At 39.0% G+C, this 16,267-nt stretch overlaps 1 long non-coding RNA gene across 1 annotated transcript; it reads right to left on the reverse strand.

Annotated features, from left to right (window-relative positions):
* Positions 1-2,388: 2,388 nt before the first annotated feature.
* LOC128509383 (uncharacterized) lies at positions 2,389-3,984 on the reverse strand. Its single transcript, XR_008356041.1, has 4 exons — positions 3,905-3,984; positions 3,092-3,169; positions 2,872-2,961; positions 2,389-2,589 (listed from the first exon to the last, which is right to left on the reverse strand). It is a non-coding gene; the product is annotated as an uncharacterized LOC128509383 (long non-coding RNA).
* Between the last annotated feature and the right edge of the window lie 12,283 nt (positions 3,985-16,267).

Consider the following 16,267-nt stretch of genomic DNA (forward strand, 5'->3'; position numbering starts at 1 on the left):
GATGATTATGTTATCATTTTGGGGGTGGCATAAATTAGAACTATATTTAGGTCACCTACTGTAAACCACACACCTCCTTAAGAAAGAACATACGGGAAACAGTTGTCTTATTATAACCATTAGTTGTTTTATTTCAGTTATAAAAAAGTCTCCAAGTCAGGTAAGAGTCAAATCAAGTCAGTTACAATTACAAACTACTTTACAAAATGCATAAAAAAACGTATTTACAATATGTAAACATATTTACATATAAAGCGTACTTACGAAAGTGAAATACTTGAGTGCAACTTTTTTATTAAAACTCTTCAAAATAAACAATTTGATCACAAAAAAACTTAAACAAGGATTAGGCCTGTGTTGAAATTTTTTTAATTCCAATTCTGAATTGATTTATATATCAATTTGTAAAAATCAATCTAACTCATCGATTTTTTCTTTTTTTTTTTTAATAGGCCTTCATTTTCCCTCAATACAGCTGTATTCTGCGATTGTTGTGGTTTGCACTAAAGATAGATATTTACAACATCTTCCATATCCAGGGACTTTGCTCGCCTGGACTCCACACCCAAAACACCCAGATTGCTCAGTCTACTGTCATCCACGGTCGAACGCAGGAATGTCTTCACCAGCTGTGGAAAAGCTGCTTTCACAGGACGCAGTACTTACTGGTATTGCAATGGCATTTTGCACAATCGGAAGAGCTCATGAAATACATCTTTAAAAGGCTCAATCATATTAGTGAGCTCTACAATGTTGGAGGGCTTCTGTATGCCAGATGCTACTTTCCTCTGTAGGACTCTTTTCATTTGATGTATCTCATGTGTGAGGTCATCTATGTTACATGCATAAATAGAAGCAAATAAAAAAAATAAAGCCTCCTCTTTGCAAAATGAAGCACTTGATGGATTCAAGGCCTGAATCCCCATAATTATTGCACAGTTAGGTTTCGAGAATCATCTCTTTAATTCACTGAGCATGACATCAAGCACAGGGTAGAATATGCTTGTACGAAAAGAGTCCCTGGTCTGCTCAGAACACTCACCTACAGATGACATGAAAGTGTGCCCATCTAGCATTTTGCTCTGTTTTAACTTTCTTTTTGGAATAGGTTCTGTCTCCACATTGGAGTTTTCAGCAGTATTTACTACTTCTTTCCAGAGACTGTCAAAGTAGGACTCATCTCTGTAATCCTGAAAAGTTTGTACAAGGGCTTCAACTAGATCTACAGCTGAACACAAATCAAGAGAGGGAGACTGCAGAATATCAGACAGAGCTTTTGCTTCACCAAAAATCTTGGTGCATGTCACTAAAAGGCCAATGAACTGCAGGTCAATTTGAGCGAGCAGGCCCCGTGCATCAATGCTCCTTTCTCCATGGTTTTCTGCAGCAACCTTCTCAAGAACACATGTAATAGCAGGTAGTCTTTCAAGTACGGTATGACAAGCACTATGCCGGCAAGCCCACCTAGTGTCACACAACCGTTTCTTTCTGTGTGTCAAGCCACTTGATGTGAACATGAGAGCCAGACAAAAATACATATAGTCTCTGCAACAACGCAAAAAAATCGGCTGGTTGGACAGCTTTAATTGTATCAACAAGAACCAGATTAAGACTATGAGCATTACAATGGACATAAAATGCCTGCTTTGCCACATCCTTAATACGAGCTTGAACGCCAGAGTGCTTGCCACTCATGACAGAAGCACCGTCATACGACTGCCCAACAAGATTATTTTTGTAGTCTAGCCCATATCTTTCAAGTAACTCGATAATTTTTTTTTGTCAATCCTGCAGCATCAAGCTGGTCTGCAGATTCAAAGTGCAGAAAACTCTCTTTTACAGCTCCTTGATAATAGTACCTCAGCACAAAAGATATTTGTTCCTTCTTTTTTGTGTCTTTGGTTTCATCTGACAATATAGAGAAGACACCACTTTCCTTGACCTCATTTATGATGGAAGACCGTACCATTTCGGCTAATGTATCCAAAATCTCATTCTGAATCTGATGGCTAGTGTATTTTGCATTGCGAGACCCTGTCAGTTTCTTTTTTACAAATGGGTCATGGTTACCAATTGCATTCAATATAGCCAAGAAGTTTCCCCTGTTGTCTGCATCACTTGTTTCTCTGTGACCCCTTTGTGAGATATTTTGGGTTGCAGTTAAAAGCAATACTTCTGCCACAGTTTAGATATAGCTACGATTTTCTTGTATGTGTTTACTGTGCTCTTTTGTTAGAGTACTCAGTAAAGATTCATTTGCTTTTTCTCCTCGCTCAAATTCCTTCCAAGCCATCATTGCATTTATTTGAGCCTCTGCCTTTTCATGTACAGCAAATCCTCCGTCTTTGTATGTTGCTTTTTTCCAATTCTTGTACCCCAACCCTGAAGTAAATGTCGAGTCTGTGTTTGGGAGTCCAAAATGCCTGCATGCATAGCAGTATGCAGAGTCCTGGCTCTGCGAGTACTTGAGCCATGTGTGTTTATGGTACCATGTGGCTTGAAAGTTTCTGCTCCTGTCACCCTGGAGTGTTTTAGGAAAGATCTTCAGGTGTGGCTGGACTGGTCCATCAGCTCTTGATTTGGATATGTCTATATCAAGAAAAGAAAAGAAGCTATTTCAATTATTCATATTGCAGACTAGATTAATGATAAAAATCACACAAGTGTAACTATTGTCCCATTCTACATCTAATTGATGATCAAGGCCAGACTTGGGAGCATCCATCTAATGGAGAAAGACTGGGGTGTTTTATAGGAGTGAATCAGAACGATTAATGAAATATCAGGCTACCAGGTTAATATGGCTACTGCATCATATCTGGTTTGGGTACAATTCCAATTTACAGTACCACTGTGTAGGTTTTAGTATACCTGGAGGTGCTCTTGATCCACTGGGCAGTACTGGAGGCTGCTCTACCTCACTCTCCGAGTCTGTCTGCTGATGAGGTCTTTCACTAACATCTATTTTAAGGTGTTTTACAAAAAAAAAAAAAAAAAAGTTTATAACTGTTTCTGCATGATTTGTTAAATAGACAGAATAAATAAGAGGACAGCAACACAAGACAGCCAAAAATGTGAATGAAATACTGACCCGAAGGATCTCCTGGGTCACTGGCATGGGCTAGCTGCTCACTGTCACAGGCTCCTTGATGGGCTCTTTGGGAAACAACTGAAAAAGAATGTGTGTCTGAATAAAAGGTGCTGAAACTATTCTCTAAAAAAAGTTTTTTAAATTAATGTAAACTGCTTTAATCATGACCTGTTTTTGTACATAACACACAAATGGACATTGTCAGAGAGGGTAAATGTATGGCCAGTTGTGAGAGGGTCTGAATACCTGAAGGCTGACTTGGGACAACTCCAGTACTCATTGGGGACTCTTCCCTCTCGCTCTCTGAATCTAACTGACTGTCTTTCTGCACTTCAGCTGGTTTCTTGCTAACTGCTGCCTTGCTGAAGAAGGAAGCTATGTCTTATGCCTTTCTCTTAATGTCTGCTGCTCTGACATGATACAGTGCACATCACCATCATTACAGCTAGTACTTGCAAAATTAACAAAAGCAAACAATAAAATTGACAGCCCAAGTTAACAAACTATAACATTCTTTTAACAAACTAACACATTTTGTTTGATTTAACTTATTTGCAGGAGTTATCTATCACCAATAGATATGCTAGTCAATTATCATGTTACCAAAACTATCAACAAATTATTCAAAAAGTAGTCAGACTTTAGTTGGAATGACAAATGTGACATAATTTTATTTTTTTCTCTTTTTTTGCCTCATGTAGCTTACTAAACAGTTTAATTACTAATTCACCGAGGCATAAAGAAGTTAGAAAATGCTTATACTTTTACTATCTTTTCTTTTGTATTAGATTATTAGTGTTTAAACAAGATTACCTGTAATTATTTGTTGTTCCGTCGCATTTTCAAATTCCCGCCAGTGGTATTGGACTCCTCTCCACTCCACTCCACTCCACTCATGGAAATATATCCGCTCCACTCAATGACAGTAAAAGAACTCCACTCCACTGGCGGTACCAGGATGTGCGCACACAAAAGTGTCCGGCATTGCTGTGGCAGTACAAAAAAGGTTCCGCGTCGCGCGGGTGGTTGCATGGATGGCTGTGGTCAGACCAGGGGGGGGCCAATAGGGTGGCCCGGGTTCGGCGGGGCGTGGCCACGGCCCCCCCCGGCCACCCCCTGTCTCCGCGCCTGCATTATACATCATCATACATATCACATTATACATCTGAGCAGGGAGGGTTCTACAGCCTTGCTTAAGGGCCCAACAGTGGCAACTTGGTGGTTGTGGGGTTTGAACCTGGGATCTTCCGAACCATAGTCCAATGCCTTAACCACTGAGCTACCCCTGACCCCAGGGGTAGCTTACCACTGAGCGTCGCATTTCAGGAGCGTCGCGTTTCTGTCTGCACAAATAAGATTAAAGCTGGGTATGGATGATCCGGGAAGTCCTTATGCAGCCACATCTCCGCACATTAAGCTGCTCTCCTGGTATTCCATCTGGGTCCGTATTAGCTCCCACAGTTTGTCTTATTACACAAGAGCCACAAGTTCTCCATGATGACAGATGGGACCGACAGTTTAAATCTCTTCCGCTTTACATTCAGCTTCTACCGGCTCTGCACCCTGGAGATCAGTTGGAGGCGTTTCCTCCTGATCTCCAGGGAAATGTCATGCCTGACGACGGTAAGAAGCTGACGAATGGTTTGGAGAGCACGAGCAGCTGATTGTGTGTGTAGTTGAACACAGTGCCACTCTGCTGGGCCCCACTCCTCTCAAAAAGTGACAAGAACAGCAGAAGGACCATTAAAAAGTGCTAAACTTTTCTGATTTAATCATATTAAGTGTGTAAAGAAACGTTAAGAATGTAAAAAAAAGTTCAGAAGTGGGAAAAGAAGCACTGACTAAGAAGCTGCTGTAACAGGCTGCTACTCTCATAGCGTCAGGTGTGTGATGCTGTCCACTCTCTCCACTTGGATCCTGTTGATGACGGGGGTCTGGTAGTTCCTCTCCTGCTTTGTACTTTGTTCTTTGTACAGCTCCTTTGTCTTGCTGATGTTCAGGAGGAGGTTGTCCCTCTGACACCAGTTCTCCGGAATAATAAATGGGGAAAGAGTAATAAGTGTGTGCCGGCACACTTAATAATAATAATAATAATAATTATTATTATTATTATTATTATTATCTTGCAGTGACAGCAAGAGTTAATTTCACATTTTGTCTGGTAAATGGAAAGCAGTTCCTGTATTAAAGCCCAGGATGATAATTGCAGAATGGATAAATAATTTTAAACGCCCACATTACTGGAACAGCGAGACACAAGGTTTCTCAGGTGAACAGAACGACCTCCACTATCATTTAAGTCAAGTGGTGAAAGATTTCAATCACACTGCAAGTAAGTATAAAGACATTTGAAGCCTTTGTTGGTAGATATCAGTTGTTCAGTTAATAAGTGAGCTCTAAGATATCTGCTGTGCATGATTGCTTTCTGTTCTATATAGTGGATGTGAGAAGCAGGATCCTGATGGTTCGTAGCACCGTGATATTAAGGATTCTTTTCATTTCAATCCCTTACAAAATACCTTACTTTACTTGTCAGAGATAGTATTCCACTGCCACAGTATTTTACTAACAATTACACATGTTAATCAATTTATATAATAAAATTCTGCATATTCTTTTAAGGACAGGATCAAACCCAGAACCCCAACATTGTTTTGAATATATTTCTGAATTAAATCAGTCTTTCTGTCAACACCAAAATCTTCAAGAATTGTGATTATGCACATTTTCATTGATTCAACCTAGTGTAAATGCTTACTTAAATTGTTTTGTAGCATTTTTTTTTTTTATTAAAAACTAAATGTGTGTTAAGATTCTCAGTCATCCTGGTCATGGTTATACCAAAGGTGCTGTTTCAGTGGCAACTTGCTAAACTTATATGTTTTTGTAAATGTATACTCTGAAAGACTTTATTAGTTCTATCTAAATGGCAGGTATATGAGCCCTGTGGAGTTAGTAAGTTCTTGACAGCCTAATGTAATTGTGTCATTAGAGTTGAAGGTGTGAAAGAACTGCATTGTACGTGGGTGATTAGTGGTATCTTAGTCTACCACCTTTTTTGAGAGACGGTTGTTCCAATTTGACTAAGATGACCTCTTTTAAAATCTCTCTCAAAATATCAGTCTTTTTTGTCCAGAATGTGGACATTGCTGTCCTCAAAAGACTCACCTCTGTCTTGCAGATTTAGCTTTTTCAGAGTCTTGTCCTGAGGAGCTGGCTCTTCTGTGTTGTGGCTTGGTTTTTTCAAGGTACAAATTTGCGCATTCATTGGTGCATTGGACTGTGTACACTACATTGCTCTGCTGATGTCTGGTGTTTTATTTTTGTGCACCAGCTTCTGTTTGAGTCTTTAGCAAGGACTGAAATGTTTTAGTTGTTGAAAATACATCAGATACTCCAGCAACACAAGGCATGGCACTTACATTAAGTTTGTAGTTCTTGTTACCTCTATCTGTTGTGGAAAGACATTTAATGGATTTTGTAGTTTTTATAAAAGTCCAATTTAGGTAGCCATAAGAGTCCCTGGTCTGCTCAGAACACTCACCTACAGATGACATGAAAGTGTGCCCATCTAGCATTTTGCTCTGTTTTAACTTTCTTTTTGGAATAGGTTCTGTCTCCACATTGGAGTTTTCAGCAGTATTTACTACTTCTTTCCAGAGACTGTCAAAGTAGGACTCATCTCTGTAATCCTGAAAAGTTTGTACAAGGGCTTCAACTAGATCTACAGCTGAACACAAATCAAGAGAGGGAGACTGCAGAATATCAGACAGAGCTTTTGCTTCACCAAAAATCTTGGTGCATGTCACTAAAAGGCCAATGAACTGCAGGTCAATTTGAGCGAGCAGGCCCCGTGCATCAATGCTCCTTTCTCCATGGTTTTCTGCAGCAACCTTCTCAAGAACACATGTAATAGCAGGTAGTCTTTCAAGTACGGTATGACAAGCACTATGCCGGCAAGCCCACCTAGTGTCACACAACCGTTTCTTTCTGTGTGTCAAGCCACTTGATGTGAACATGAGAGCCAGACAAAAATACATATAGTCTCTGCAACAACGCAAAAAAATCGGCTGGTTGGACAGCCTTGATTGTATCAACAAGAACCAGATTAAGACTATGAGCATTACAATGGACATAAAATGCCTGCTTTGCCACATCCTTAATACGAGCTTGAACGCCAGAGTTCAAGTAACTCGATAATTTTTTTTGTCAATCCTGCAGCATCAAGCTGGTCTGCAGATTCAAAGTGCAGAAAACTCTCTTTTACAGCTCCTTGATAATAGTACCTCAGCACAAAAGATATTTGTTCCTTCTTTTTTGTGTCTTTGGTTTCATCTGACATTATAGAGAAGACACCGCTTTCCTTGACCTCATTTATGATGGAAGACCGTACCATTTCGGCTAATGTATCCAAAATCTTATTCTGAATCTGATGGCTAGTGTATTTTGCATTGCGAGACCCTGTCAGTTTCTTTTTTACAAATGGGTCATGGTTACCAATTGCATTCAATATAGCCAAGAAGTTTCCCCTGTTGTCTGCATCACTTGTTTCTCTGTGACCCCTTTGTGAGATATTTTGGGTTGCAGTTAAAAGCAATACTTCTGCCACAGTTTTGATATAGCTACGATTTTCTTGTATGTGTTTACTGTGCTCTTTTGTTAGAGTACTCAGTAAAGATTCATTTGCTTTTTCTCCTCGCTCAAATTCCTTCCAAGCCATCATTGCATTTATTTGAGCCTCTGCCTTTTCATGTACAGCAAATCCTCCGTCTTTGTATGTTGCTTTTTTCCAATTCTTGTACCCCAACCCTGAAGTAAATGTCGAGTCTGTGTTTGGGAGTCCAAAATGCCTGCATGCATAGCAGTATGCAGAGTCCTGGCTCTGCGAGTACTTGAGCCATGTGTGTTTATGGTACCATGTGGCTTGAAAGTTTCTGCTCCTGTCACCCTGGAGTGTTTTAGGAAAGATCTTCAGGTGTGCCTGGACTGGTCCATCAGCTCTTGATTTGGATATGTCTATATCAAGAAAAGAAAAGAAGCTATTTCAATTATTCATATTGCAGACTAGATTAATGATAAAAATCACACAAGTGTAACTATTGTCCCATTCTACATCTAATTGATGATCAAGGCCAGACTTGGGAGCATCCATCTAATGGACAAAGACTGGGGTGTTTTATAGGAGTGAATCAGAACGATTAATGAAATATTAGGCTACCAGGTTAATATGGCTACTGCATCATATCTGGCTTGGGTACAATTCCAATTTACAGTACCACTGTGTAGGTTTTAGTATACCTGGAGGTGCTCTTGATCCACTGGGCAGTACTGGAGGCTGCTCTACCTCACTCTCCGAGTCTGTCTGCTGATGAGGTCTTTCACTAACATCTATTTTAAGGTGTTTTACAAAAAAAAAAAAAAAGTTTATAACTGTTTCTGCATGATTTGTTAAATAGACAGAATAAATAAGAGGACAGCAACACAAGACAGCCAAAAATGTGAATGAAATACTGACCCGAAGGATCTCCTGGGTCACTGGCATGGGCTAGCTGCTCACTGTCACAGGCTCCTTGATGGGCTCTATGGGAAACAACTGAAAAAGAATGTGTGTCTGAATAAAAGGTGCTGAAACTATTCTCTAAAAAAAGTTTTTTAAATTAATGTAAACTGCTTTAATCATGACCTGTTTTTGTACATAACACACAAATGGACATTGTCAGAGAGGGTAAATGTATGGCCAGTTGTGAGAGGGTCTGAATACCTGGAGGCTGACTTGGGACAACTCCAGTACTCACTGGGGACTCTTCCCTCTCGCTCTCTGAATCTAACTGACTGTCTTTCTGCACTTCAGCTGGTTTCTTGCTAACTGCTGCCTTGCTGAAGAAGGAAGCTATGTCTTATGCCTTTCTCTTAATGTCTGCTGCTTTGACATGATACAGTGCACATCACCATCATTACAGCTAGTACTTGCAAAATTAACAAAAGCAAACAATAAAATTGACAGCCCAAGTTAACAAACTATAACATTCTTTTAACAAACTAACACATTTTGTTTGATTTAACTTATTTGCAGGAGTTATCTATCACCAATAGATATGCTAGTCAATTATCATGTTACCAAAACTATCAACAAATTATTCAAAAAGTAGTCAGACTTTAGTTGGAATGACAAATGTGACATAATTTTATTTTTTTCTCTTTTTTTGCCTCATGTAGCTTACTAAACAGTTTAATTACTAATTCACCGAGGCATAAAGAAGTTAGAAAATGCTTATACTTTTACTATCTTTTCTTTTGTATTAGATTATTAGTGTTTAAACAAGATTACCTGTAATTATTTGTTGTTCCGTCGCATTTTCAAATTCCCGCCAGTGGTATTGGACTCCTCTTCACTCCACTCCACTCCACTCATGGAAATATATCCGCTCCACTCAATGACAGTAAAAGAACTCCACTCCACTGGCGGTACCAGGATGTGCGCACACAAAAGTGTCCGGCATTGCTGTGGCAGTACAAAAAAGGTTCCGCGTCGCGCGGGTGGTTGCATGGATGGCTGTGGTCAGACCAGGGGGGGGCCAATAGGGTGGCCCGGGTTCGGCGGGGCGTGGCCACGGCCCCCCCCGGCCACCCCCTGTCTCCGCGCCTGCATTATACATCATCATACATATCACATTATACGTCTGAGCAGGGAGGGTTCTACAGCCTTGCTTAAGGGCCCAACAGTGGCAACTTGGTGGTTGTGGGGTTTGAACCTGGGATCTTCCGAACCATAGTCCAATGCCTTAACCACTGAGCTACCCCTGACCCCAGGGGTAGCTTACCACTGAGCGTCGCATTTCAGGAGCGTCGCGTTTCTGTCTGCACAAATAAGATTAAAGCTGGGTATGGATGATCCGGGAAGTCCTTATGCAGCCACATCTCCGCACATTAAGCTGCTCTCCTGGTTTTCCATCTGGGTCCGTATTAGCTCCCACAGTTTGTCTTATTACACAAGAGCCACAGATTCTCCATGATGACAGATGGGACCGGCAGTTTAAATCTTTTCCGCTTTACATTCAGCTTCTACCGGCTCTGCACCCTGGAGATCAGTTGGAGGCGTTTCCTCCTGATCTCCAGGGAAATGTCATGCCTGACGACGGTAAGAAGCTGACGAATGGTTTGGAGAGCACGAGCAGCTGATTGTGTGTGTAGTTGAACACAGTGCCACTCTGCTGGGCCCCACTCCTCTCAAAAAGTGACAAGAACAGCAGAAGGACCATAAAAAAGTGCTAAACTTTTCTGGTTTAATCATATTAAGTGTGTAAAGAAACGTTAAGAATGTAAAAAAAAGTTCAGAAGTGGGAAAAGAAGCACTGACTAAGAAGCTGCTGTAACAGGCTGCTACTCTCATAGCGTCAGGTGTGTGATGCTGTCCACTCTCTCCACTTGGATCCTGTTGATGACGGGGGTCTGGTAGTTCCTCTCCTGCTTTGTACTTTGTTCTTTGTACAGCTCCTTTGTCTTGCTGATGTTCAGGAGGAGGTTGTCCCTCTGACACCAGTTCTCCGGAATAATAAATGGGGAAAGAGTAATAAGTGTGTGCCGGCACACTTAATAATAATAATAATAATTATTATTATTATTATTATTATTATTATTATCTTGCAGTGACAGCAAGAGTTAATTTCACATTTTGTCTGGTAAATGGAAAGCAGTTCCTGTATTAAAGCCCAGGATGATAATTGCAGAATGGATAAATAATTTTAAACGCCCACATTACTGGAACAGCGAGACACAAGGTTTCTCAGGTGAACAGAACGACCTCCACTATCATTTAAGTCAAGTGGTGAAAGATTTCAATCACACTGCAAGTAAGTATAAAGACATTTGAAGCCTTTGTTGGTAGATATCAGTTGTTCAGTTAATAAGTAAGCTCTAAGATATCTGCTGTGCATGATTGCTTTCTGTTCTATATAGTGGATGTGAGAAGCAGGATCCTGATGGTTCGTAGCACCGTGATATTAAGGATTCTTTTCATTTCAATCCCTTACAAAATACCTTACTTTACTTGTCAGAGATAGTATTCCACTGCCACAGTATTTTACTAACAATTACACATGTTAATCAATTTATATAATAAAATTCTGCATATTCTTTTAAGGACAGGATCAAACCCAGAACCCCAACATTGTTTTGAATATATTTCTGAATTAAATCAGTCTTTCTGTCAACACCAAAATCTTCAAGAATTGTGATTATGCACATTTTCATTGATTCAACCTAGTGTAAATGCTTACTTAAATTGTTTTGTAGCATTTTTTTTTTTTTATTAAAAACTAAATGTGTGTTAAGATTCTCAGTCATCCTGGTCATGGTTATACCAAAGGTGCTGTTTCAGTGGCAACTTGCTAAACTTATATGTTTTTGTAAATGTATACTCTGAAAGACTTTATTAGTTCTATCTAAATGGCAGGTATATGAGCCCTGTGGAGTTAGTAAGTTCTTGACAGCCTAATGTAATTGTGTCATTAGAGTTGAAGGTGTGAAAGAACTGCATTGTACGTGGGTGATTAGTGGTATCTTAGTCTACCACCTTTTTTGAGAGACGGTTGTTCCAATTTGACTTAGATGACCTCTTTTAAAATCTCTCCCAAAATATCAGTCTTTTTTGTCCAGAATGTGGACATTGCTGTCCTCAAAAGACTCACCTCTGTCTTGCAGATTTAGCTTTTTCAGAGTCTTGTCCTGAGGAGCTGGCTCTTCTGTGTTGTGGCTTGGTTTTTTCAAGGTACAAATTTGCGCATTCATTGGTGCATTGGACTGTGTACACTACATTGCTCTGCTGATGTCTGGTGTTTTATTTTTGTGCACCAGCTTCTGTTTGAGTCTTTAGCAAGGACTGAAATGTTTTAGTTGTTGAAAATACATCAGATACTCCAGCAACACAAGGCATGGCACTTACATTAAGTTTGTAGTTCTTGTTACCTCTATCTGTTGTGGAAAGACATTTAATGGATTTTGTAGTTTTTATAAAAGTCCAATTTAGGTAGCCACTGCTCTTGATGGATTACTTGATGTGTTTGTGGAATCGGGTTTTGATTGCTCTTGGGTTGTTCTCCAGAGCAGTGATTCCCAACCACTGTTCCACGGTGTGTCATAAGAGATCATTAAATGTACCGTGGGAAATTATCCAATTTCACTTAATTGGCATGAAAATTATTATTTATTTACTGCAAATAATTTTGTCTATGCCAGAAACATATAGTAAATTAAAGCAGCTAATTAACCTATGTATCTACCTGTTGCCATTCAAACAATTGAATTAAATACAGCCCTCCAATAAAAAGAATGTATATACACTTCAGTAAAAGAAAAAATTGTATAAATATTTTAATATTGAATTTATTCAGACATTATGAGATTAATACAAGTTACCTTTGGCCTCTACAAGAGGTACTCAACGTGGTGTTAGAGTTTTTCTTTTCCTGAAGTATACAATTTTTTGGAGGACTCTGTATTTGATAGAAAAAGTATACAATCCAAACTGGGTCCTGGAGAAAATTCAGACCCATTTGCATTCTTCTGACCCAGATGAAGGCCCTAGTATGAGTAGTGGTCAGAAGAATGCAAAAAAGGTAATCCCAATATAATGAAAGTTATCTTTTCTTTGGATTTCCTTTTACTGTGGGACCAACCAAGCTGACTCCGTTATGATTGCTGTGTGGGGAAAAGCTATTTCAGCTCTGCTTCTATTTTCCAAACCCTGTCTATGTGAGCTGGTCTTTTCAAGCATGACAGCTTAAATACTTGAGACTTAAAGCTGTTAAAGAAGATCTCCAATTTCTACGAGTATATCAGCTTTTTGTGCACAAAACAGGCTCATGTTTCTCACTAAGTAAGTAAATTATGAGTAAATTGAGACTAGATGATCATTATATTTCATTATATATACTTTTTATGACATATTTTTGGTGGTGTGCCATGGGATTTTTCTTATAAAGTATGTGTCGTGGCACTAGAAAGGTTTGCAAACACTGCTTCAGAGGAGGGTGAAATGTAAGTCATTAAGTTGATGCTACATTATTGTAGCAAACTGGGTCATGGAGCAGGACAATGTCCCCAAACATACCAACAAATTTGAATGGCCAGAAGTAGAAGGTGTTTGAATGTCAAATTCAGATTTCCTCTTTCTTGATATGAGCACTCATAGCTGGCATGTAGCTAACGAGAAAGCAGAGCTTGAAGGCGTATGTGTCTCTCTTAAGTACTCTGCAGTCCTCATGGAGAAAAGGTAATGTGTGTGATCTGCTCTGTTACTGCTAACAGGCTTGAATTGTAAACAAATACATGTAATGAAACACATTTATTCAGATTACAGTCAACATTTAATTAGATCATTTTTAGAATATATCTTTCATAAAGACATCAGGGAACATATTTACTAAGTGTCTCAGAGTAGGAAATCGCTCCTAATTTGCCTAATAATTCTGTGTGATGCAATTTTGTAATGTGCATTATACCCAACTCTGGTCAAAATTCTGATAACCCTCACTCAAAAATAGATAATCCAGATTAGTATTTGCTAGAAAACTTTGCTAGATATTTTAGAATGCTAAAACCAACGTGCACCACAATGAAGGGAAGACAAAGTATGGAGAAGTATGTCAAACATGTTTGAGGTACTGTAGTCTTAAGGCTGAAACACTCGTCTTCTCCAGAGGTGGTATGTTACGCTACAGGTTTCTTCTCCAAACCACTAAATATGACCTGGCGGAAGGACGGAGAGGATGTTTATGAGGATGTGGAGCTCAGCGAGACGATACTGAGCTTCCAGAAAAGAAGCATTCTGAAAGTCCCAGCGGAGGAGAAACACAACTACACATGTGTGGTTTAGCACTGGAGAAGGAGATAGTGAGATAAAGGTTAGAGAAACAATTTTCTAATAAACCAGAGATGTAGGGAGTGAAAGCTGATTTCTCATTGCAACATATGAAGTTTCATCCCTAAAAAACAGGTGGAAGATCAGATGTGCTGATGCCTACTGTTTGATCATCGTTTCAGTGTTGGCTTTTGCTCTCATTCTCTTGTTGCTTGTGTTGATGGAATGCTTATTTGGACTACAAGGTTATTTGATGTATGATGCAAATCTCTCACATGAAACTTCTGTTCTGTCAGTGTAAATTTTGAATGACAAATAATATACTAGTGAATGTTCTTAACTCTGTTCTGATTAATGAGTAGTGTAAAAGTAGTTAAAGTGTAATACCTCAATATTTAAAATCAGCTTTAGGCATAAGCCTTCCTTAATTGATTGTCATACATTAGGCTTTATTTAGCTGGGTAACTTATCCTACACTCTAAAAAACGCTGGGTTGTTTTTTCTACCCAAGCGCTGGGTTGCCGCTGTTGGGTAATTTTTCTGGGTTATTTACAGAGAGTTGGGTAGTTTTTGTGTAACCCAGCTGCTGGGTTGAAGTTTGATTGGCCCCAAAGTTCACCGGTGGATTCAGCGGCTGTCAGTCAGAGCTTCGTGTCTCTCTTCAGCTCCCACACCGCTGATGACGGTTTTTTTAGGGAAAATGACGTTAAATACAAGGTCTGTATACACAAGTTCACTCACCTAAGTCACATATGACTGAAAAATTATTACTATATGTGAGATTTATTAGTTACCGTGTTAAGGTTACACTCAAACTTTCAGGCTGGTCTGAGGTAAGATAATTTAGCTGACAATAGCTGCTAGTTTCTCACCTGTGTATGAAGGAAACGGATAAGATGTCTGAGCTTTTTATCTTTCTCTGTAGAATGTTTGCAGGGTGACGAAACTGTAACTGTAGTATTAGCATGACGCTAGCATTTAGTTAACATTAGAACTTTATTAATCTCACTGCTTGAGACAATAAAATGCTGGGGTGTTACAAAACACTGATCGTCTCACAAATATACACACCTGCTAACCTCCCGTTTTTCACTAGCTAGTAATTTACTCCGCGGTCAAAAGTCGCCCGCGTTTCTCCCGAGTTATAACAATATTTTACACCTTTCCCCCTTTGATAAGCAGTATGTAAATATGACTGCTGCATGTAAGCTAACCAGGTAGCCCTCTTTAACCAAAGTTTCTTGTGACTCAGACTTAATTAACTATCAGTCAGCTGTACAGATAACTACTAGATGGAAGTATTAATATTTGGGTAATTATAATGTGCCAGTATGACCCCAGCTATGACAATGCATCTCCTCTGTAATTAGCTTAAAATCAACACAGACCACAAGACCAACTAGTCTGATAAAGCTCATATATATATGAGCTTTATCCCAAAAGCCATGCTTATTTTGCTTATTTTATTTTTGGTAGTAGCTGTCTCCATGTTTTTGTTTCATGTTACCTATAACCTTAGCTTTGTCATTTTTTTATTTAGTATAAATCCTATTACACATTAAATTAATAGTCTTATTCAGTTTAATCTTTGTTATTCAACAAATTTTTAATTTTCTTTCATTTCTTTCTAAGGTTGGCACCAAGGCCGTACCCTACATCCTGACGTTGGGAGATAATGACCAGCGCTGCTCTCAGGCATTCGTCATTCTGGTGGGACAGGCTCTGGAGCAATGCACACTACTTGGGGCGGTTGATGTGTCCTTCAAGGCATTTTATATTTTTGACATTAACTATCAAAACCAGTGTGCTCCTGTATAGGACTTTTTGTAATGTTGCTATGAAATAGCGAGGCCTACTTGAAAAGTCATAGACAGTGTTTGTATGTTAAAACGGAACCAGGGCTGGATAGTTTTGTTCTGCAGAAAAGATATTTGGAGTCACAGAGATCCTGCTCTGTAGAAGCTGCCTCAGCCTATTTGTGCAATTACTCCATTTTGCCCTTGTGAGTAATAGTATGGTAATGATGTTGCTGTTGATTATCTGTTCTTGTGCTTTTGAAAAATAAATATTAAAATATTAATACTAATAATTTTTTAATAATACTATTAAAATAAACATTTAATAGTATGATGTTTATTGCATATATGTATGGTTTGCAAAACTTGGACGTTTTTTTGTAATAGACCAGTATATCAAAGTAATTTAACTGTTTAATAGACATTTTTTTTTATTCATTTTTTTTTTTTTTTTTCCGGTTTAACTATAAACAAATAACCCATTTTGCTGGGTAAAATTAACCCAGCATTATAGTTAAATGT

This window comes from Clarias gariepinus, chromosome 21, assembly GCF_024256425.1.
Source record: "Clarias gariepinus isolate MV-2021 ecotype Netherlands chromosome 21, CGAR_prim_01v2, whole genome shotgun sequence".
NCBI classification, from domain to species: Eukaryota; Metazoa; Chordata; class Actinopteri; order Siluriformes; family Clariidae; genus Clarias; species Clarias gariepinus.